This window comes from Artibeus jamaicensis, unplaced genomic scaffold (assembly GCF_021234435.1).
Source record: "Artibeus jamaicensis isolate MK-2021 breed Jamaican fruit bat unplaced genomic scaffold, CSHL_Jam_final scaffold_916, whole genome shotgun sequence".
Classification (NCBI taxonomy): Eukaryota; Metazoa; Chordata; class Mammalia; order Chiroptera; family Phyllostomidae; genus Artibeus; species Artibeus jamaicensis.
Window position 1 is genome coordinate 4,880,109 of NW_026522059.1, and position 21,784 is coordinate 4,901,892.

Here is a 21,784-nt window from a genome sequence, read left to right on the forward strand (position 1 = left end):
TCCTCAAAGGCAAGTACTCCCATCTGGTTCTCCTGGGCTGAGCTTTGGAGGACAGAACTCGCTGAGTCCAGCCTATAAGCCAACCCCTCGCCGATCCCAGACACAGGAGTGAGGAGGCCTCATACACCCCCAGTTCTCAGCCACTCAAGTTACCCTCAGCTTCAGGTCCTGCTCGACGTGGCGAGGCAGAGACAAGCCCTCCCTGAGGGCTTCCGTCCACATTCCTGGCCCGCAGAACCCAGGGCCACAAGGCCGTATCTGCCGTTTTCTGCCACTAATTTTGGGGCGTGGTGTAGTAGGCAGGATTGGTAACCAGGACCAGCTGCAATGGAAAGCCCCACAAAACCCTGGTATGTGACAAGGGAACATGGCCCTCATCTCCTTTTCCTTCCTGGGCGGCGCCCTCCGCTCCGTGCTGGTTGGGACTGGGCTGGGTTGACCGTAAGGAACAGGGTTGAGCGTTGCCGCACATTTTCCCTCACACAACAAGGGATCCAGGTAAGACGCTGTTGGCATTGACCCCATGTCTCAGGACTGGCTTCAAGAATCAAAGATTTGTATCTTTCAACCCCATCACACCCAGCCTGCTCCCGCCATCAGAGATGGCTGCTGCCTCTCATGTGTGCCTGGGTGTGTGTGCTTTCCAGAAGGACCTGAGCCGTGTGCGGAACACAGGTATGACAGGCGAGGCAGGACACTCTACCTACACGTGAGTTTGTGGTTTTGGCCCCTGTAAGTTCCCAGGTTCCTCACATTCGCTGTTTCTGGCCACCGCTTTGTGGTGATTTGCTACCGCAGCCCTAGTAAGCTGGCACCTCTGGGAAGGTGGACCCTGTGACAGGGATGTTGGGAAGCTGTGGTCCCCAGGGGTCTGGCCACCTCCAGCTGTGGCAAGCTCTGCATGTTGATTTCAAAGACAAACAACGTGTAATTTAACCAGAGCGTCTGGGCTGAGTGAACTCCACTTCTGTGAATTTGCCTGAAGATAACAAAAATGCTAGTTCAAAAGGACGGAGGTCCCCCTATGCTCACTGCAGCATTAATTACAACAGCTAAGACATGAAAGTGACTTTGGTGTCCATCGATAGGTGAGTGGACAAAGCAGACGTGGTGCCTATACACAGTGGAATATTACGAGGCCATAAAACAGAATGAAATCTTGCCACTTGCAACAACAGAGATGGACCCAGAGGGTACTGTGCTCAGGGAGGTAAGTCAGAGAAAGAAAAATACCGTATGGTCTCACTCGTACCTGCAATCTTAGAAAAAACCCACACATGAATCAACAAGACGAAACGGAAGCAGACCCACAGACAGAACAAGGAGCCGGAGGGTGAGGAGGCACAAGAAACGAACCTTCTGCTTCACGTGCAGCTGGAAAGAAGCAGTTCCTCAGTGAGGCTTACTCTTAAGAAGTCCTTTCCTAGAAAACCCAAGTATGTTTCTCTCTCTCTCTTGTCAGTCCCAAGGGAGATGACGTCCACTCATTCCTGAGCCAAATTCTGGCAAAGAGAGCGAGGTGGTCGGGACTGACCAGTTGCTGATCAGCTGGTGGGCCAGGCCGGGGGGGTCTAATGTATGTGAGTAGTGCAGCCTGTGCGGTTCTGCCAACTCCAGCACCCCCAAGATTCTCCGGGTTGGAAGGGGGCTTCGGGTTAGGCCCTCTGTTCTCTGTAAGGCCAAATCTCCTGCACACTCTCCTCCACCTGTTCACTGGGCTTGCTGGTCCATGGCTGGGGAGGTCTGCCAGTGGGGTTCCTCTTCCAGAAAAACTAAAACCCACAGTGGGTGATGATCGGTGGTGAGTGAAGCTGAAAGGATGGCCCAGGTGCGGAGGGGCTGGGGCCACAGACACGCCAGCAACTTTTAGGGCTGACCCCAGGACTTAGCAGAGAAAGCTGCTGGGCTGGGAGCGAACTGAGCTGGCGGGGGCAGAGGGTGGGGTGGGGGACAGGGAGCCAGAGAACCAGGCTGTCTCTCTGCTTCCAGCTTGAGTCTGCACATTCCCACAGTACCTCTTTTTATATAAGGGAAGCTGGGCCAGTTCCTCGCAGCCCTGAGATCCCTAAGTAACACACTGTCCAAAACACAGAGCACCCCATGCCAGCAGCTTGGAACTCACCTTTGACAAACAAAGCAGCCCTTCGCTTTTCTGCACAATCACCCAGATGGCACCAGAACCCACTCGGACCTTTCCACTGGGATGTGCCAGGGGCGGGGGTGGGGCGGGATGAGATCAATTTCCTTAACCATTGTTCCTGAGAGCTCTGCTGTTGCTCCAAAAGCATGGGGGGATGGTGCACATTACGTCAAAGTCGGGGCTCCCCAAGGGAACTCAGTGTGCAGACACCCCCAGTAATGACTAATACCAGTTGTCCTCCGGCTGGGCGTGTGTGGGGACGTACTCAAGGGGACGAGGAGGGACACTCTCGTGTGCACACATTCCTGACACTTAGCCCCCAGATCTGGGCTCCTGAAAACGGTCCAGGGGAGGCAGAAGAAGTACTGCTTTCCTGGAATGTCACAACGCTAAAGAAAAAAAAAAAAAGGAGAAGGGGACAGGCCCTCTCTCCTACCTCCCGAGACACGCACTGCAATGGGAAGGAAGAGGGTAGGAAAAAGCCCGTCAGCCATCTGGGAAAAGATGTGTCTGATGTGCGTATCTTTATATAGACATGGTGATGATTTATGCGTGTCTCACCACGGAGTCACTCAGTTAGGTTTCCCTCTTGCTGCGGAGTCACTGAGGGGAACTGCCAAGACCCACAGGCTGAAGCAAGAGGCTGACTGGTCCTTGGCCAAAAGGCAGACCAGCTGGATGACCTGGGGCCACTGACTTGCCCGGTCAGGTCCTCTCCAGATGCTACCAGGATAGGAGTACAGTACTGGACTACTACAGCATTTCCTACAGTACTTTTCAAAATGCTTTCCTGCACATTATATAATTTGATCTTGCAATAAACAACACTGCCTTATTAATTCATCCAGGAGCCCTTTACTGAGCATGGACCATGTGACAGGCGTGTGATGGGTGCTGCCATCAGTGGGGAGAGAGACTTGACCTGGTCTCTGCAGCACGCTGAGTCAAATCAGAAGGCGAAAGCACTGGTTATCTCATCATGCAAAGCCACGGGGCGCTGCAGGCCCTTGTCCCTGAGGGCAGCAGGAAGATCACTCTTGTATTTCGGGAGCTGGAAGATGCCCGGAGCCACACGTTCAGGTGCGGAGCCTGGGACTCCCTGTTAGAAGAGGTGGGAAGAGGCAGCCTGGGAGAGAACAGTAGTTGATGCTCCTAGGGACACTCCGGCTTCCCTCCTCCCCGACGCGAAAGCATTTCGGAGAAATACCGAGAGAGCGTTGAATACCTGCCGCACATCTCGGTGAGAGCAAAGTCCAGGAGGTGCTTCTAGGGAGGCCAAAGGGCACCCTCTCTCATCTAGAATTGAAATAAAAACCAACGGGCTCAGGAAACACGCCAAACTTTTCTCTCAAACTCACGGAGGGCAGCAGACCTGGTGAGCTTCCAAGCCCCCTCAGCGCTTGGCAGCAGTCCTTGAGGAATTTTTAGATTCACATGCTTTTTAATTGTTTTGTCTCCTCGCCCACTTTTGTCCTCCCCGCCCCTCTAAAATCCATCTCCCTTCCCCCTCTCTCAGTATCTCTCCTTTTCTCCCCCAAAGGCCCTAGGTGCTCCCCAATGCCCCCACCCCATCTCCAGGGCGCCGTTTATACACTGAGGGCAGGGACCTGGCACGGAGAAGCCCATTATGAACACAGCTCACTTTTATTGAGTGCCTACTATATCCGAGGTACAGTTTTAAGGGTCTGATATGTATGAATTCCCTTAACTACCACAACAGCCCCATGGAATGGACATTTTCACACCCGTGGAAACTCAAGCACAGAGCTGAGTAAGCGTAGGGATTCGGTAACTAGCCTCAGGGCTCACACTGGGGAGGTGAACAGCAGCACAGCATGAACCCAGGCGTGGATCAGGCTGCCCTGGCCGGAAGCCTGGGGCTACAGCCTCTGGGTTGAACGAGGGCCTAGAGACCTCTCTCTGTGTCCACTGGGAAAGACTGACTCTCCCCTGGGCCGGCAAAGCTGGAAGCATTAAAGGACCCTCAGGCCAAGCTTCGCCTCTTTCCTCAGCATTCGTCAGAAAAGTTGCGAAAGATGTGAAGTCCAGTAAAGAGGACTAGACCTGTGCAACCAGATTTTTTTAGTGCTTGTTAACCCTGGTGTCCAGCATTTAGCCTCTTAGCCTGGCACTCTGCCATCTGGCAAGATGTCTCCCATTTCCCCACTTCCCTGGAAAGGACGGAGGGCAAAAAACAAAAACAAAAACAAATCCTCAAACTTACCCCTAAGAGGGCCTGGTTCTGGAAGCCCCAGCCCCAGGCCACCTCGGGGCCAGCCCCTACCTGGGGTCCCCTTTCTCTACACCACGTTGAGGCTTCGGAATCCGGGAGGAAGTAAAGAAGGCAGGCAGTCGAGCTGGGCGGGGACAGGCCGCGGTGGCCACTCAGTGGCTCTGAACTGGGCCCCGTTGGCCCAGCTCCGCCGCGACCCTCCCCTCCTTAAATCCCACCTCGGATCCCGCGTCCTGGAGCAAGCGGTGCCTCTGCACAGTCGCCAGTAGGGGGATCTAGCTACCTTGCACCCGACTGGGGCTCCTCAGGGCACCGCCGCGTCCTCTTGGTGGTGGGCGCCCTCCGCCTCCTCCCTAGGGCTGACCCCACGAGGCCCTGCGCAAACTGGACGCCCTTCCCTAGCCTTGCCGGTTTGCGGGCGGAGGCCGCAGAGCAAGGTGGAGCGGAGCTGTCCCCGCAGCGCCCCTCTTGGGGAGGCGACTCGGTCCGTGCAGCCTCCGGCGTTTCCCCGGCCGGGCCTCGGCCGAGCCCGCTTGGGTCCACGTGGCTCTGGAGCTCTATATTCGGCTAGGGGGGGAGCCCCGAGCCAGGGGAAAACCTAGCAGAGCGCTGGTGGGAGACGGCTGCGGGGGAGGGGCAGCGCGGGGCCGAGGGGCGGGCGCTGGGCGGAGGAAGGGGAGGGCCGAGCGGCCCAGGCGCCCGCCCTGCTCTGGCGCCCCGACTCCGGGTCCGGGCCACCCGGCCTGCCCCGCCCGTTACACCCGGGGGAAGGTGTTCCCGAGACCGCTCCCAGCCTCTCTCCGCCTCCTCGGCTCCAGCCCCCGCCGGCGGAGCTCCACTATGCCAGACAGTTTCGACACTTTGCAAAGACAAAGACCAGAGGGAGGAGGAAGAGGAGGAAGAGGAGGAGAGAGAGAAGGAAGGGGAGATGTAAGCTGGGAAGGGGGTGAGTGTTTGGGACACTCTCCGAAGCCCCTCTTCCCCAAAGCCCCGGAAATTCCAGCGTGTCCCCCGCCGCGGTGAGTGAGCGCGCGGAGCCGGCCGCTGCCGGGGTGCGCAGGGACTGCGTCCGTGGAGTTGGGGCTCGGGCAGTTTCGCGTGTGTTCGAGTGGAAGGGTGATAGCTCGGACCCGGGAACAGAGTGGTGGGGAGGGGCCTAGGAGGGTGTGACAGTGGAAGTGAGAACGAAGACCCCAGGCGCCGGGAGAGAGACACACGTAGGGTGACCCTGCCCTCGCCCGGCATCACCGGGATCTCTGGGAGAAGGCTGGGGCTCAGGAGGCTTCAGTTTTTACTGCGAGAGATGCTGGGAAGCTCAGCGCCAGATCCTGGGCAGCGGTTTCTGGGGTGCTCCTAGTGACACTGCACACTCGGAGCCGGGCTGGAATATCCCGGATCGGGACCGGGGGTGGGAGGACACCCCACCAGCAGCGGAGCTCGGGGGTGATCCGGTACAGCGTTCGCGGGACAGTATCCGGATCCAGCCTCCAAATCTGCTGGGAGCAGGCGCAGATTAGGGAGGTGGCCGTTGTTTCCTGGGGACTCCAGCGGCCCACGTTTCACTGGATACCGTGGAGAAGTTGGCTCCGGGGAAGAAACAGCTGGACGTGGCGTGCTAGGCAGTGAGGGGCTGGGGTGGGCGAAGTGAAGCCAGTGGCGGGGGTGGCGCTGGTGGCAACTCGAAACTCTGAGTCCTCCCTAACCCCATTAGGCGCCGCAGCTGCAGCGAAATCATTTGACAAAAGTTAACAACTTGTTTGCATCTCCCTGACGTGTGACCTGCTCGGGGCAGGGACCGCTCCTTCGCAGAACGCAAGGGGGCGGGAAACCATGACCCCGGGACAGAGCGCCCCCGGAAGGGGATAGAGCTACATTCCGAACTGGGACGGCGGCGCAACTTCCAGCTCTTTTTAACTAAGCGCGAGTGTGTTTGAGCATGACCTTGAGGGAGAAAGCGCCGCTGAACTTGAGGTGGGTGTAGAGGCTGCGCCCCGGCTTGACAAAGATATGCCCGAGCGCTCCTTCTTCCAGCACCCGTGGCCTGGTCTCCCGGAAGAGAGTGAGGATCCTTCCGACTCTTTTTTAGTCTGGAACCCGGAGTCTCTTCTCCCTCCTACCCGAGGGTCTCTGCTAGCGCCTACCACGGGCCAGGCTTGGTGGGGGCGCACCGCGAGTGCACATTTGCTCGCCCAGAAGTGTGAGAGAGGATGGGGGCTGGGCGAGTCAATGCGTCTCCAGGGCTTTCCTTGTGCCCCAGAGAGAGACTGCCTTGGCCTTGAGGGCAGTGACCTCCTCACCGGGTCGCCCCTATCAGGCATCCTCCTGGCTTTCACGTGGCCACCTCTGGGGACCCCTTGCCTCTTCTGGCTCATCCTCCTTGTGGGTCCCCACGCCCAACGGATCGAGACGGTTTCCCCAGGGAGACAAGGAGCGCCTACCCTTGCATTGCGGCTGTGTGCGTTTGTGCGCGGGGTGGGGAGGCGGGTTCTGTCTAGAGGGGAAAACGAGATAAGCAGGGATCCTGGTTGTCCAGTCATCACTACTGCGCCTGACACGTAGTAGGTGCAAATGCTGTTCGCAAAGCCTCCAAGATGGAAGGCTCCGACAGGGGCCTGTACATCCCCTCCTCTCCTTCCCTGCCCCAGTTCAGCTGTTGACTAGACATTAATCTACCTAGTCAAGCACTGAGCTTCTGGAGGTGCCTTGAGCACCTACTACACGCTGGGCTCAAAGCCGGTCCATTCCTAGAAGCTGCTGGCAGAGCATCCTGGTTTTCTTTTCTGGGAGCTGCGGGAGAGCACCCGGGAGGTTAGGAAAAGACAAGGTGCACTGCCCCCTGCCGGTTGCTGGGGAAACTGGCGCTTGACTCCGCGGTGGGGAAGGGGCGCCTTCGGCAGGATGCCTGGGGTCATCCCATTCGTGGTGCCTCCTTTCACTTCTCTTCCTGCCCCCCAAACACCAGGGCACAGTGGCTGTTTTTGAAATCCGTGGTTGGCTGAAAACAGGGACCTGAGTTGACCATTGCGTGTCCCCTGCCTCTGGCCAGGTCTGGGAGCAAAGTGAGGGGGGTGGGGCTCATCTAGTCTCCCCCTCTCTCCCTCTCCCATCTCCCTCCCTGACTTTGGGCATGAGACTTAATGTCTCAGGGTCTCAGGTTCTCAGTTTCGATATCTGTACAGCGGGATCGTCACCACTACCTTGCAAATAGGTTGTGTGGAATGAACGTTGCCTGTAACTGTGACTGTGTGTGTAAATACATGTGAGGGGGGAAGGAAGGCTAGCATAGGGCTTTTGGTTGAGTAGCGGAAGGCATAGGGGTCTTCTTCCTGGGCCTGGGAACGGTCTCACAAGCCTGGAAACAGCTGTGCTTGCATTTTTCCAGACCTGCCTTTGCTGTCCAGGTTTTTCCCCCGGGGCAAGGCCAGGGCCTGGGTAGAGCAGCGCCTTTCCCTGAGATCACTGACTGGGAGGCCTCCGCACCCGCCACCAGCATGGGGCTGAGAGGAAAACAGGATGGGCTCCCGGTGATGGCAGAGGGTTTCTTTAGTGGTGTGGGTTCTGCTTTGAGAAGCTCTGCACCAGCAGGTGAGAGCTAACTTCTAGCCGCCTCCTTGCTGCCCTCAGGGCTGTGTTTTCTCTGGGAGACACCGGCCAGGCATTCCTCTGGCTAGGCTGCTGAGCACCCCTCCTGAAGTCGGGGAGCTTCACGGAGTTGGCTGGTGGAAACCTTTGGTTCTCTAGGAATGGGGGTGGCAATAAGGACTCCCTGAGCCTCGTGTTTGTGTGGGACTTTGTGCCAGGTAGGTCTCTGCCTCTCCCCTCCACCAAGCAGTGCACCCCCCACCCCGCAGACCAGGGCATGGCTTGGAGGCAAGCTGTTGGCAGCTCCCCTGGAAGGGGCCTCTCTGAGTCTCCTGGTCAGTTAACCTTGCTTGAGTCCTTTGCTGGGTAGCAGATGCTGACTCAAAGGAGTTATATTTGGACAGGACTTTGCCTTATGAGATCAAAACCTTAACCCTCTCCCCAGGCCCCTCCCACACTATAAAAAGCAACCAAGAGATTGGAAAATGAAATCCACAGTCATCTCAGCCTTACACGGCTTCCCAGTGAGCTGTGTGTGCGTGTGTGCACAGGAGCTGGCCTGGGCACAGAATCCTGGAATAAGACTTATGTACACTTTGTTCAGTTGCCGAATCCACGTGGGACCTTCAGCACCCCCCACATCTGAGGGTCTGAGACTCTCCTGCTCTGATTGGAGCACGAGAACCCAGCAAGCGCCTCGGTTCTATTCCCAGGGCCAGTTATTCGAAACTTGGCAGCCAAACTTTTCCAAGCTCTAGGTCTCAGTTTCGTTCTCTGCAAAATGAGAGGCTTGGAGTTCTGCTCCAGTCACTGGGGGGGCATGAAAGCCTTTCTTTGTGCAGACAGCCCCCGCCTCATTTGCCTTTGCCTGCAGCTCATCCCCAGAACCCTGCAGGCATTGTGGGCATCAGAGGCAGCCCTGGGCCTCCCTGGGCCCCGGCACCTCAGACTCACCATGCATTCTAAGTCAGTCTCTGGCAGTTCCCAGCCTGACAGCTGAGCTGACATTTTTGGGGACTCCCAAATGACACCTGTGGCAAGAGGAACCACGGTGACTTCACCAGGGCCTGTCTCGTCCCCACTCTAAGAGTTGGAAATGTCCTTCCAAATCACTTTGTTCAACTCCTTCGTGGTCATGTCAACGTGCTGAGGCCTGGAGGGGACGTCACGGAACTCACCGGGAACGCTGGCCCGCCTCACGGCTCCAAGGCCCTCGCCGCGTCCCCATCCCCGAAGCCACACTCTCTCCTTGTCGGAAACCGGCGGGTCCGTGGGGGGGCCTGCAGTGTTGTTGTTTCTTCGGGTTCGTTGCCGGTTACGTTGTTTTGATTTCCGCTGAGCCAGCGTTTCCTAGGGACTCATGTTCCAGGCACCACACAGGTGCTGGAGACAGACAGATGGAAGAGCGCACGGTCGGTCGGCCCTTGTCCCTTGACCCTGAGGTCACAGTGCTGGTCCCCCTGCTTGCGCAAGAAAAATAAGGTAAAATAGTAGTTTGGCTGTGGGTGTGTTCCACATGGTTCTGCGGAGGGGAGGGACCGGGGTTTCGGGGTTTGGTGCTTTGGCCCGTCTCCTGAAGTACGTGCTGATCTCAGATTTTTGCTTCCGTGGGATCCATCCTTGCTGCTCAGCCAGAGCGCAGGTCCCTGAACCACGTGCCTCTCTGATGGCTTCAGAGTGCAGTGTGTGTGAGCGAGAGTGGCTGCTTTGCTGAAAAAACCTAGTCCTTATCTTTGAGCTCAGATTTAAACAGCTGACTTGGGAGAGTGGGTTAAAGGGGATGGCAGGAAGCGTGGGGGGAGGGCAGCCAGGTTTCGAGAGCACGCCCCCATGCCCCACTGTGTGAGCTGGGCAAGCCCTGCACCTCTGCAGGCCGGAGTTGAGGTGCATGTGGGCAGTTGTCCCCTGGGATTCGGGGTACTGTGAGCATTAAACAAGATCAGGCGCGGGAGAACATCACACTCGAGGCCCAGCTCCCAGAGCCTTCTGATATCCCAGCGAATAGTCTCTGTGCAAGAATTGACTAAAGGCGGAAAGTTCTGGAGAGCTCCTGGAAGAACACCTGAAGTGCAGGCTGGTTTTCAGCTTACTGGTTTCTTAATACCACCCATCCCATATGGAGCAAGGCCAGCTGACCGGGCTGTGGTACCAGCATGCTTTTCTCATCCCCATCCCCGGGGTTGTAGACACCTTGTACGTTTCTTTCCCTGGGGACACAGACATTTACACCTGGGTGGTGGGGCAGGAGACATGGAGTGCACTGGGGAGATGGACCCTGAGCCCATCCTGCTGCCTGGCCACTCAGCAACAGGTGTGACATATGCCAGAGGTGAAGGCACCTGCAGGGGACTCGGTCTGTTGTGGTTAACTTTGGGACGAAGGCGAGACAAGGGGTATTTCCTACAGAGTTGGGGGACCCAGGCAGGAGACCCACTGGCCTGGGACTCAGAACCCCTATGTCTTGGTCCCTTTCTACTTACTTCTATCTGGGGACCTAGGACGTGTCACTGAAACTTCTTGAATCTCCATTTCCTAACTAGGAGGTAGCAGTATGAGTTCCCACTCTGGGTTGATCCCCAGAGAATTGGGAGGAGCCCACAGGTTCTTGCCCTAGAGATAATATGCTTCTCTACTTTTTATTGAGCGTTCGTATGCGCCCAGGAGGGTGGCAAGAATCTTAAACATTAGATCCTCCTGGGTTCCAGTTGGAACACGCACCCCCAATTCAACAAGGGGTGTGGCAGCACTGGGGCCCCTTACGTCTCCCCAAAAGAGGTGAAGAGAGGGCGAGGCGAGGGTCACCAGCGGAGGAAGGGCCCGTCTGGAGGAGCTGATAGAAGCCACTGGAAGAGAATCACAGCCTCCCTCCTCAACCCAGCAGGGAGGAGCAGGGGGCCAAACTCTGCCACCTTGCTCTGACCTGCTTGCCCTCCGCAGCCGCTGTGCCCCCGAGATGTGGGCCCACTCTGGGAGGTGGGTAGCAGTGGGGACCCCAAAGGACAGAGGAGAAACCAGAGGCAGGAGAGGAACTCGCCCAAGGCCACACAGCGGAGAAGGCTCGAGTTTCCCCCCAGTGCGCTCCGTCCGTCGCCCCTGGTCAGCCCATGATATTATCATCCAACCTTTAGGTTTTTTTCAATAGCGTCTTAATGAAAAGCAGAACAGCCTCAGTATTACGGTTTCAGCCCAAGAGTTATCACTTACAACCCTGTGATCAAATTATTTACCTTTTCTGTATTTCCATCTCCTCATTGGCCGTGGAGAGGATGTGATGTGAAAATAAACCAGAGTCACCCTGCAAATCTCAGCTCTTATTCCTGAGACGGCTCATGGACAGGTTGTCCGTGGGGCCTGTTCACTATTCAAATGTGTGAGACATATTTTTACATGAAAAGTTTTTTCCTTCCAAAAATATCTGATTCTGGAGCCCTGAAGGGAATATCACATACAAGTCGAAGATGACTTGCAGTAATTCAGAGGTGGGGGGAGAAGGCTGTGAGCTCCAGGTTGTCTGGCAGAATGCAAGGAGGACTTTTGAAAGGCTCACTTTTTGGGTGTCCAAGAAAATACTCATTCTGCATTTCACCAGATACATTTAAGAAAATCAAACCCAAGTAGATATCATTGTAATAGATTTTGCTACATTAAAAAAAAAAAAACATTTGAATTCACATTGAACTAACAGCCGGAACAGGCTAAAAATTCCCCTCATGCATATTTACTTAGTGGAGGGCTCTGGAGAAAAACCCAACCAGAAAAAACCCAACCAGAGCAGACCTGGCTACTTCTCCAACTGAGAGAGGGTGGGACAACTCCAAAATTGTTTCATGCTCAGAAAGCCTAAAACAACTCCACATGAAAGACGAAAAATCCATCTAATTGGGCATTTACCTTTTTGGAAATGAAAGGTTCTGTGGCAAAAACACACACACGAAATAACCTCTTTTCTTGGAAGACTTGACCGGAGCCCAGAATAAACCCCTGCAGCCTGCAGATACCTGCCTTCTTTCTCCTCTGTTTTCAAGGACTGTTGCCAAAGACTGCAGCGCCCCCAGGGGTCTGGGAGCTAGGGCACCCCCCGAACCCCGACCTCTGCCTTTGCAGCCATTGGCATTTGCAGCCCCGAACCTTCTTGGCCCTCAGGGGTGAGGGCCCTGCTCGTGGTGCGTGTGAAGTGACTTCCCCAAGGTCACACCACCTCTCTTTCCACCCAGCTCTTCCGCATAGAAATAGCCTTCTGGTGAAGGTCACCCCAGGGCAGGCATGAGCCCACGTGGTCACCAGTCTGGCCGCCCCTCACAGGTCTCCCTCGGCTCGCCTCTCAAACCCCTTCACCCACGCCGCCCACCTTGAAGGGTGCAGGGGAGGGAGCTGGAGCTGTGTGAGGGGAGGAAAGGGCAGATTCAGGCCTCCGACCCGGGGAGCTGCCCCCTTCACCTGGCTCTCCCTGTCTCTACCGCACCCCGGTCCCTCCATCTACTTGGCCGAGTCTGAAACAGTGACAAAGAGACTCACGTCCACCTCTCACCATCCTGATTAGATCCTAGAGTCAACCAAGGAGCCGAAACTTTATCGTCATAACAAGGGGACATAACACACCACGACACCACATAACAACACGAGGCAGCATCAGAGAACACAAGGCAAGATCATCACGTAATAGGAGATAACAACCACGGCTACCTTGTACGGCTTCTGTCAAATAGCTACTGATAGGTAAAACGGAACCAGAGCAGACTTGGCCAAACCTGCATCTACATCAGGCCCCCAGGTTCTGCTGCGGAGACCCAGGTGGGCAGACGCCAGTGGCCCCGCCAGAAAGGAGCTTCCAGGAATAACTCAGACATTTAGTGAGGTGGTTTCCTGCTCAGTCATTGTTTTGCATGTAAACAGTTTTTTTCCCATAGCGGAGGGAGTCAGTGGCTACAGGGAATATAGGCAAGGAGCCCAGGCACGGGCAGGATTTTCCTAAGACAGAGGGGAGATGGGACCTGCAGGCGGCCTGGGCACCGGGAACCTGGCGTCCACGTTTTTGGGAGGGTGAACGGATGAACTGTCAGCCAGCAGAGAGGTTGCTGTGTGTGTTTTTTCCTTGAATGGGGTTTCAAGGAAAATAATTTTAGTTGATGAATTTTCTAGAAAACCACAAGAGCTGACCTGTGGAGCCTGCATGACGGGCTGCCTCCGGTTCCCCATGTGCTGTCAGTGCCGCCAACATGGCCAGGCGGCCAGGACGCCTGCTTTCTTCCTCAGAGTTGCCCATGGCCTTAATCTCAAATCCCTCGTCTTTGTAACAGCCCTGTAAAGGACCTGTACTTTCTTTTTTAAACCCATTTTACTGACGTGGAAACGAGCAAACACAAATTGGTATAGAAAACAACCAGAGCAGACTTGGCCAAACCCGTGTCTACATCAGGCTCAGAGAGGTTAAGCCACTTGCCCAAGGTCACACAAGCTGAAAAGTGGCAGAGCCACAGTTCATAACTTCCCCTTTTCTGCCCAAAGCTGAAGCTCTCAGGCCCCGCACTGTGCAGGTCCCGTATCATCCTGTGTCTCCCGACCTAGGGAGCCTAGAAGAGCTGGTGGGGGGAGGGCAGCCCCCCTAGGGGCTGGCGAAACACGTCAGTCACACTGGTTGCCCCCAACCCAGCTCGGGATATGCGCTATCCCACCCTATGTGCGTAGCAAGTGGGCCCAAGTTCTGTGAAGGCCTTTTTGGAAGGAGGCCCTGAGTCCTCTGCATGTGCTGTTCCCCCAGTGCTGTTCCAGCAGCCTCATCCTCCCAAAGGCTGGGGATCTGAGCCTTTCCCCTGGTTTGCCATTCTGGGTGAGCTGGACGGGTTTCTGTAGCCCTTGGTGATCTGGCTGGATTTTTAGATCCCCAACTCGTGCCTTGCACGGCTAACAGCAAACACACACCCTTGGCTCTTGGCCACAGATGGAATTGGGACAGTCACATGGTGCCCGGGGAGTCAGAAGGACTGTGAGTTTGCCAGGGGGTCGGAGACAGGACCCTGAGCACAAAGGCTGTCATCAGACGTGAAAATGCACCCAGCTCTTTAAACAGGTGCCCCTTGGGCACCTACACCCAGGAAAATGACAAGTAAGTTGCTGTTGCAACATTGGGAAATTCCCATTTAATAACCAACATCTTCACAATGGAGAGAAAGATTTGTTCTTGTTTCTTGCAAATGCTGTTAATCCTACCACCTGGTGGAGAGTTTAATGAGTAAAGAGCATTGCTTAGGAACCACGTGAGCCACCACAAACAAGAAGATCTTTGTGGGGAGTATTCCTGGTTGTGTCTAATGCATAATCTTAATATTAAACTTCAGTCTTTGGGCAAAAACCAAAACCAAAACAAAAGGAGCGGATTAGAAGACAGCGAGAAAGTCCGCTACCACCTAACAGAAATTTCAAATGGAAACCGCGCCTTTTATACAGGTTTGAGGCACGGGCTCCAACATAAAGGCAGCTCTTTTCTGTCTTGGCCTCTGGCGGGGACCGAGCTGGGCTAAGGCAGAAGGGTCTGTGCGCTACAGAGCTGTGTCCCTTAAACTCGCGCCTGTGTCAGGAAACGCAGCTTCCTGACAAGCTTCCTGACAAGGAGACAAGGTGGCCTGGCCCTGGGGACAGCTTTGACTATCAGAATACACCTGCATGGTCGGAAACCTGCCCCTGGGGTTGGAGTAAAGGAGGTCTTCTCTCTTTTTCCGAACGTGAGGCACGTGGTCACAAGCCGTGACATCCCCGGAGGGGGCAGGAGGGAGGTGCGTTCACAAGGAGGCTGAGCCCTGCCCTTGTTCAGCCTTCGCCTGCTCCAAGACTTCAGTTGTTCGTCTCCGGAGTCACTCAGTGACAGCGCTGGCTCGGCTGCTTCCTTGCTGTGCAACCTTGAATGAGTGGCTTAACCTCTCTGTGCCTCCATTTCCTCAGAGCCAGTCTGTTGGTTTTCGCAAATTCTGGCATCGGTCTGTCCTTTTACCTTTCTTGAGTCTCTGCCCAGGAAACACCGTGTAGTGGTCATTCTGGGCTCATTTAACCTTCTAAAGAGGCCTGATGGGCCGTTATTGTCCCAGGGATTTTGGCAGTGAGATTATTGAGGCTCATTGAAGTTGGCCACCTGATGTCAGGGCCCCAGTGGGGAGTGGCTGAGTGAGCTCCGAGCCCCCTGCGTTCACCCGACTGCACCCACATCCCCCACACCCCCTTCACTTTGTTCCCAGAGCCAGACAAGAGGCCGAGAGAACAAAGTCTCCTCTTCACTGAACCGTAGTTCAAAGGGTTATAAATAGGACGGTTAACGGTGGTCATGTGCACCACGGACAGACAGACTTGTGTGGCACCAGCCATGGCCTTTGGTCCAGGGTTTCCATGTGGGAAAAGTAGGAGTTTCCTTCTTTCTTCCCTTCCTTCCTCGCTCCCTTCTTTCTTCCTTTTTTCTTTCCTCCGATCCACAAACTCTTGCTCAGAAGCACACAGCTAGGCCTCCGAGTGAGGCTGTGGTTGCCTGGAAAACAGACCCCTGTCCCCCTTCCTCCCAGGTCCGGGAAAGGAGCCCCGTTCCGGCAGACACCGCGAGGGCTCGTCAGGCAGAGGGGACTGCCCAGCCAGCCCCCACGTCCCTCCTCTGGAGCAAGCCCAGTTTACCCAACAGGACAGCCGGCCTCGGGGGCACCTCCTATTCTGGGTGGGGGTGCTTGGGGGCCACCGGGACAGGGAGGGCCTGGGTGAGAGCAGGAGCCCACCATTGATTAGCTGTGGGGTCTGGGGCGAATGCCTTGCAAATTCTGGGCCTTCCCCTGCCCAGCTTACCAGGCAGGAGTGGGGATAAATAACGACACGGGAGAGGGTGGAGGACCCCCCAGGGCACAGCCGGTCTCCCCACTGGCAGCAGCTGAGGGTGGGGAGAGCCGGTGCCCAGGGATGGACCCCAGAGAGGAACCTGCAGGCCCAGTCTTGTGACCAGAGTAACCGTGGGTCATACATGACCCGAGTTCTTTCAGTAATCAGGCGGGGCCTGGGGTGTTTTCCTGCAAGTGGGAAGGGATTGAGTGAGACCCACATTTTAGGAAAACCGACCAGCTGACATTCGGTAGGTAGTCTGCGTGGGTGTTACTGGGAGTTGTGTTTGCTCCAATGTGAGAAACTGGTGACTGTCTCTCTGGGGTTGTGGAACAGATTGTATATTTGGGGGCTGAGGACCTTGAAACAGAAAACCAGGTGGAGATGTCCATCCTGGTCACTGAGGGAACTGGGGAGCCGTTGGTGACCACAGGCAGCCCAGTCTCGGAGGCGCATGCTGTCCCTCCCATCACGAACCTTTGGGACTCGAGGGGGAGAAGACCACCTCCTCGAGCCCAGCTGGTCTGGGTGGTGAAGGGAAACCTGGCGTGCGGGACGGCCCTGGCTTTCACAGTTTCGACTGCGTGGCCTTGGGCAGATGCCATTACTCTTTCAAGCCTCAGTCTCCACATCTGTGAAATGGGGGGAGGACTGCTCCCCTCTGAGGACTGCCGTGAAGATGAGATGAATCGGGCACCGGAAATGCTTAGCACAGTGCTGGCCTTATTGCCTGTATTTATTCCATGGTATCTATTATTAATAATCACGTCTCCCCTGGCGAAGCGCTTAGCCTCCGAACTCGGAGACCCACGGTGCTCCAGCGTGCTCACCCTTTTCAGGGAGGGACGGCACAGGCCAGAGAACGGCTTTTGCAGCCCAACAAGCATGCACTTCTGTTCTGGTTCATTTTCAGACGCGCCAATCTAGCTTCCTCAGCACCGGGCCACACGGTCTCCCCCCACCCCCGGCTGCAGGGACCACCCAGCCACCCCTGCTTTGCTTTCCGCCGCCCTCAGCAGCAGCCCTGTTGTCCTGATTCTTGCACCCGGCGTCTCTGCCCCTGTGCCCCGCTCTCATCACACGCCTGGCGTCCCAGCACACGCGAGATTTTTCCATCAGCTTCTGATCTGCCCTCGCACCTTCCCATTCTGGGTCACCTGTCCCCTTTGCAGCCTGGTCTGGCTAGACAGTGTCTGTCTTGATCTCATTCTCCGCGGTCACTGTGTTCTAGACAGGAATGCAGACTCGAGACCACCCACTTGTTCACTCACCACCTCCTACTGGGCACAGAGAGGCCTTGTTCCTCGCCCATGTGCCCATGTGCCCTCCCCATGCAGTGGGTTCCTCTCAGGCAAGCCCAGGAGTGTACTGCTGTCCCCACCAGGGCAGAGCACCATCCCAGCCTGGGAAAGGCTCAGTAAATGCTGGTGGGAATCGGTTAGTCCTGGCCTGACTATAGAGCCCAGCGAGGAATCAGTTTATCGTTCAGGCTCCACTCTTTACCGTGACCTTGAGCAAGTCAATCTCTTCAAGCCTCCATTTACACATCTGCAAAAGGATGCAAATAATAGCACACACATCACAGACCATTGTGAGGATGGACTGGGGTTGTGAGCACAAACAGCTTGGTTTGGCAGAGCTCATGTAAGCACTTAGAGATGGTATCTGCTACTGCTGATCGCCACTACTTCCCCCTGATTATTATTTTATTAAAGTTTTTCTAGTCACTTTGTGTTGAGAACCTCCCTGAAAGTATTGAAGCTGCTAGAGTGTCCATTTCCCGGGGAGCAAACTCACACTCAGCAAAAGGCCGTTTGTTTACAGTCAGGCAGCTGGACCTGACCAGCCTCCCGGCTCAGCACACCGAGCCGCAGGCCGCGCTCTTCGGAACACGGCCTGACCACGGGCTCTGAACAAAGATACATGTGACTTGGAGGGGGATCCCTGCGCTTGGAGGGGGAAGCGATGATTTATTGAGCAAACTGGCTGCTCCCATCCAGGACTGCACCAGAGTTTTATTTCCAGTCCTCTGCTCTGCACCGGGAAGAAACAAAGTTGGGAACAGCATCTCTCGTGTGACTTACTGTGTTACGTTGTACAGGAGAGATGGACATCAGGGTGCGTAAGTGGGCTGTGAGCGGTGGAGGCACTGATGGGGGGAGGGGGCTAATTATAAACCCAGAAGAGCAGAAGGGAAATGGAACTGTGGCTTTTCCTGGGATTTTGCATCTTCTGTGCACCAGCAAGAGTCACCAGACATTCTCTTGGCCTCTGAGTCACCCGGTTTGAGCCCAACTCGCTGGGGAGGGTCTGGGTCGCTGCCTGGTGGTGGCCAGTTTGGTGGGTGCTTATGAGAGGCTGGAGGGGCTGGACGAGGGGCAGGGAGCATGGTAGTGAGCGCCCAGTGGGGACCTGAGCCCTGCTCTCCAGCCCTGTGACCTGCGAGCCCACCTCTCTGGGTCTCTGTGTCCTCTGTGACCTTGGGCGAGTCACAGGACCCTTTCTGGGTCTCCCTGAACCTGGGGATTATGTCTGACTGGTCTTCCTTGGATGGCCGGTGTGTAAAAACGCCCTGCATCTGTTTTTAACAGTTGAGTTGTCGTTCTGAGTAGGAAGTAATTGTGGGAGGGCTGGGGAAATGGGAGGAATAGAGGAAAACGAGGAGGGCAGAGTGTGGCAAGCAGAGCCGACACATAGGTTTTCAAAAAATTTTCAGGGCTCAAGTCACAAAGCAAAGGGCAAGGAGAGTCTAGGTAGCTGATGACGTGCTCCTGGGTCCGGCAGGTAAGGCAGTGGGATAGAGACCTTCTGTGCATGTTTGGAGCCCAGGCCCTGCTCCTGGGTACAGTCTAGTCTTTAAAAGCCCCGTGGTTACAAGCTCACCAGTTGGGGTAACGCAAATCGCCAGATATATTTATAAAGGCCAAGAAGACAAATGACAGAATTGCCTCTGGTGGATGTCCTGCTTCAAGGGGAGTCTTAGGCTCTAGCTGAAGGTCACAGGCACCTGGCCACACACCGGGGCTCAGGTGGGAGCAGGGCTCCGCGTGTCATTTCATCGGCAGACTTTCCCCTTACATCTGATGGCACCGACCAATGATCATAGAGCTCCTTATATGCGTGGATGTGCCTGCAGGCTTCCGTGTTATGGTGAGTATCAATTATTTAGTAAGATGTAGCGTACATAACACTCAGCTAGAGGTTCCTGCTGGTGGTAAATCAGGCACTTCCTAATGGTGCTCAGAGGTTCATCTGCTTCTTTCCTTCCTTCATTATTCATTCATTCATTCATTCATTGGTCATTACCGAGTGTTTCCTATACCCATAGGCTGTGCATTGCGGGTTGGGGTGGGGAATCTGGAGGTAAGGAGAATACTGCCCTGTCCCTCCACCCCTGAGGCACTCAGTCTACTCAGAGTAACAAGCCGCACGACTGAGGTGCTCTCTGGCACCTGCTGAGTTTTTTGGTGAATGCAAGCATGAAGGAATAGGCAAAGGAATGAAGACAAGCAGGTGAATGAAGGAAGCTGCCTGTGCCCAGGCTGGTGAGGCCCCTAAAAGAAGGCTCTCAGAGAGAGCAGCTTGGAGCTGGACACAGGGATTCTTGGGTTCATTCTCTCCTGAGAAATGGTGATTGGCTCTCTCCCTCACGGCCAGCCGAGTGCTGGGTGGCCATGGGGGAGTGGTGAGTAGGACAGAAACACGCTTGCCCTCACGGAGCTGTCAGGCTGGTGACAGACGCTTTGTGGGGACAGAGAACTTTCCGGAGTGTGCAGGGGTCGTATCTAGCCTTGTCTAGGTGGTGAGCAAAGCTGTCCCTGGGAAGGGCCACTGACACTGAAACCAAAGGCCGAGTTGAAGGTACAGGGGGAAGGGGATGATGTGAGTTGGGGATGGGGGGTCTGGGTGACCGTTTACAAGGACTCCTTGGGCCCCTGCCAAGAGCAGGGGCTGGCACTGAGGAGGCAGCACCGCCGGCCAGGTCAGGAGGCTGGGACAGGGCGCACCTGCCTTCATTCTTCTCTCAGACGACAGCAGCCGAAAGGAAGTTCCATTCCCACAGCCTCCTTCCCTGGACACTCAGCCCCAACTACCCTCCCCCGGCCCAGTGTGTGTCTTCTGTGCAAACACCCGGCCCCCGCCAGCGAGCCCCAAATAGAATCTGTTTATAGTCAACACCAGAGTCTTCAGGCGGATCTGGGGTCGGTCTGTGGCTGACGCCTGCTATTTTACTTCGGAAATGGTTTTGGATCTCTCCCTCCCCGTTGGCCCACAGCCCTGCCTGGTCCTCACTCACTCTTGCCTGCCCCCTGCGTGGACCACCCTTCCTTTCTAACGTGCGTGTTCATGGTGTGATATTGTCAGTGCTGTAAAGATAACTTGGGGGTTGTATCAGTTAGCTTCCTCTAGGTAACAAAGAGCCCCAAACCTCAGGGCCTCAAACAACAAACATTTGTTATTTGTCCTGAGTTCGGGGGTTGACTGGGCATTTTTTTGAGTCTGGGCAGCTTGGCAGGGGCTTTTCCCAGAGCAGCTTGGGGGCTGAGCCTGGGGCTTCCCTCCTTGGAATGTCTCATCCCGTGTGGGGAGGGGCTGGCTCAGGCGTGTTCATGTGGCAGCAGCATAATTCATTCCCAGCAGCAAGATAGAGGAAGTTCGGAGCATAAGCACTTTATTCTGTCCTGCAATATTGGCCCCTTGGCCACAGCAAGTGACATGACCAAGTTCAGAGTCAAGGGGTGGAGAAGTCAACTCCACTGCAAAGGGGTGTGCATAGAAGGTGGAGTGGGCAAACTGGGGGGCCTTGCTGCCATCTTCTGTCCCGGTGGCTAAGAGGAAGACTTGGAACCGAACAGAACGGGGATGTCCTCTTTTGGTCTGTTTGCTACCACTCACTGCCGTTGGCACCCTGGGCAAGTTGACTCATCGTCCAAGCCTCAGCTGCCCATTCGTAATGTGGGGACAGTCAGCTTGGCCCCTTGGGGCTTTTGTGAGAGGGTCACATGAGAAAATGTGTGGCCTGCACACTTCTCTGTGTTCGGGCCCCGGTAGGAGCTCGGCTGGGAGTCTGTTTGTATTCCCAGGTGAGGTGTCCCGAGGCCGAGTCCCACTGGGCCCGGGACCGTCGGTCCAGCAACTGTCCTGCACTTTAACTTTCACACCTTCGCCCTTGTTCCTGGAGACACTTTCTCAAGGGTTTTTTGTTTTTGTTTTTGTGGGGTTTTTTTGTTTTTGCAAAACAGCATCTCCCTGGTACTTCCACGGAGAAGCAGCTAAAAACATCCACTCCTTTTCAAGTTCTTCTTTTACCAAGTGGGTCATTTTTTCCTCGGTTCTCCTAAATGTCACTCCCAGGCCCGTGGCCCACGTGCACCCACGGATGCGGCTACTGGTCTGTTTCCTTCAGCGGGCTGGGCTCCTTGAGGGCAGGGATTATGATTTACTCACCTTTCTGACTCTGGCACTGGCTCTGTGCGCGGGACAAAGTAGGTATTTACTGAAAAAATATTTGCCGTGAACCTGTTGCATAAGTGGAGAAAGGGTTGAACGCCTGGCTGACGATCCTGAGCCGTTTTCAGAAGGCAGGGGAGCAAGTTCATGTCCACGCTCACGACACTTCCCTCCTGTCTCCTTTCAGCTGGCACCGTCCTCCGCCTCGGCCTTTCTGACCTGGAGCTGCCAACGGGCGTCATGCGTGTCGCCAGGGCCTGTGGTGGGCAGTGGCTCTGAGCTTTGTGGCCGGGACAGCTCCACCTGGGGACCAGAGATGGACCGTCCCCCAACCCACTGAGGTAAATGAGGCGCTAACCCTCCCTGCATGAGTGACAGGTGTTATCTTTTCTGGTTCCTTCCTTGGATCGTGCTGGTTGGGAATGGGGTCGTGTACCCCTCCCTCTCAGTCTCTCCGTAACGTGGCCTGTTCTCCCCGGAGAGTCTGCGAAGAGGGAACGCGTTCTCCCTCCGGGCAGAGCGCAGGCCTCCCC

The 21,784-nt window shown here is 55.7% G+C and overlaps 1 protein-coding gene and 1 long non-coding RNA gene across 6 annotated transcripts in view; one reads left to right on the top strand and one right to left on the bottom strand.

Moving 5' to 3' along the window:
• Nucleotides 1–2,171: 2,171 nt before the first annotated feature.
• Nucleotides 2,172–5,014, bottom strand: LOC119064794 (uncharacterized). Of its 2 annotated transcripts, none has more exons than XR_008390828.1 (3): nucleotides 4,657–5,014; nucleotides 4,365–4,497; nucleotides 2,172–3,436 (listed from the first exon to the last, which is right to left on the bottom strand). It is a non-coding gene; the product is annotated as an uncharacterized LOC119064794 (long non-coding RNA). The 2 variants fall into 2 exon arrangements; XR_005085473.2 differs by lacking the exon at nucleotides 4,657–5,014 and adding an exon at nucleotides 4,592–4,649 and having other exon boundaries at nucleotides 2,187–3,436.
• A 113-nt stretch (nucleotides 5,015–5,127) lies between these two features.
• ST3GAL1 (ST3 beta-galactoside alpha-2,3-sialyltransferase 1) overlaps nucleotides 5,128–21,784 on the top strand; it is a 63,190-nt gene continuing 46,533 nt past the window's right edge. For 2 of the 4 annotated variants that reach the window (XM_053661240.1, XM_037166673.2), the window contains exons 1-2: nucleotides 5,128–5,392; nucleotides 21,439–21,592. The gene's annotated coding sequence lies outside the window, so the exon portion shown is untranslated. Of the gene's footprint in view, nucleotides 5,393–6,048; nucleotides 6,345–21,438; nucleotides 21,593–21,784 lie in introns of those variants that run through there. The other 2 variants (XM_037166674.2, XM_053661241.1) reach the window with 2 other exon arrangements.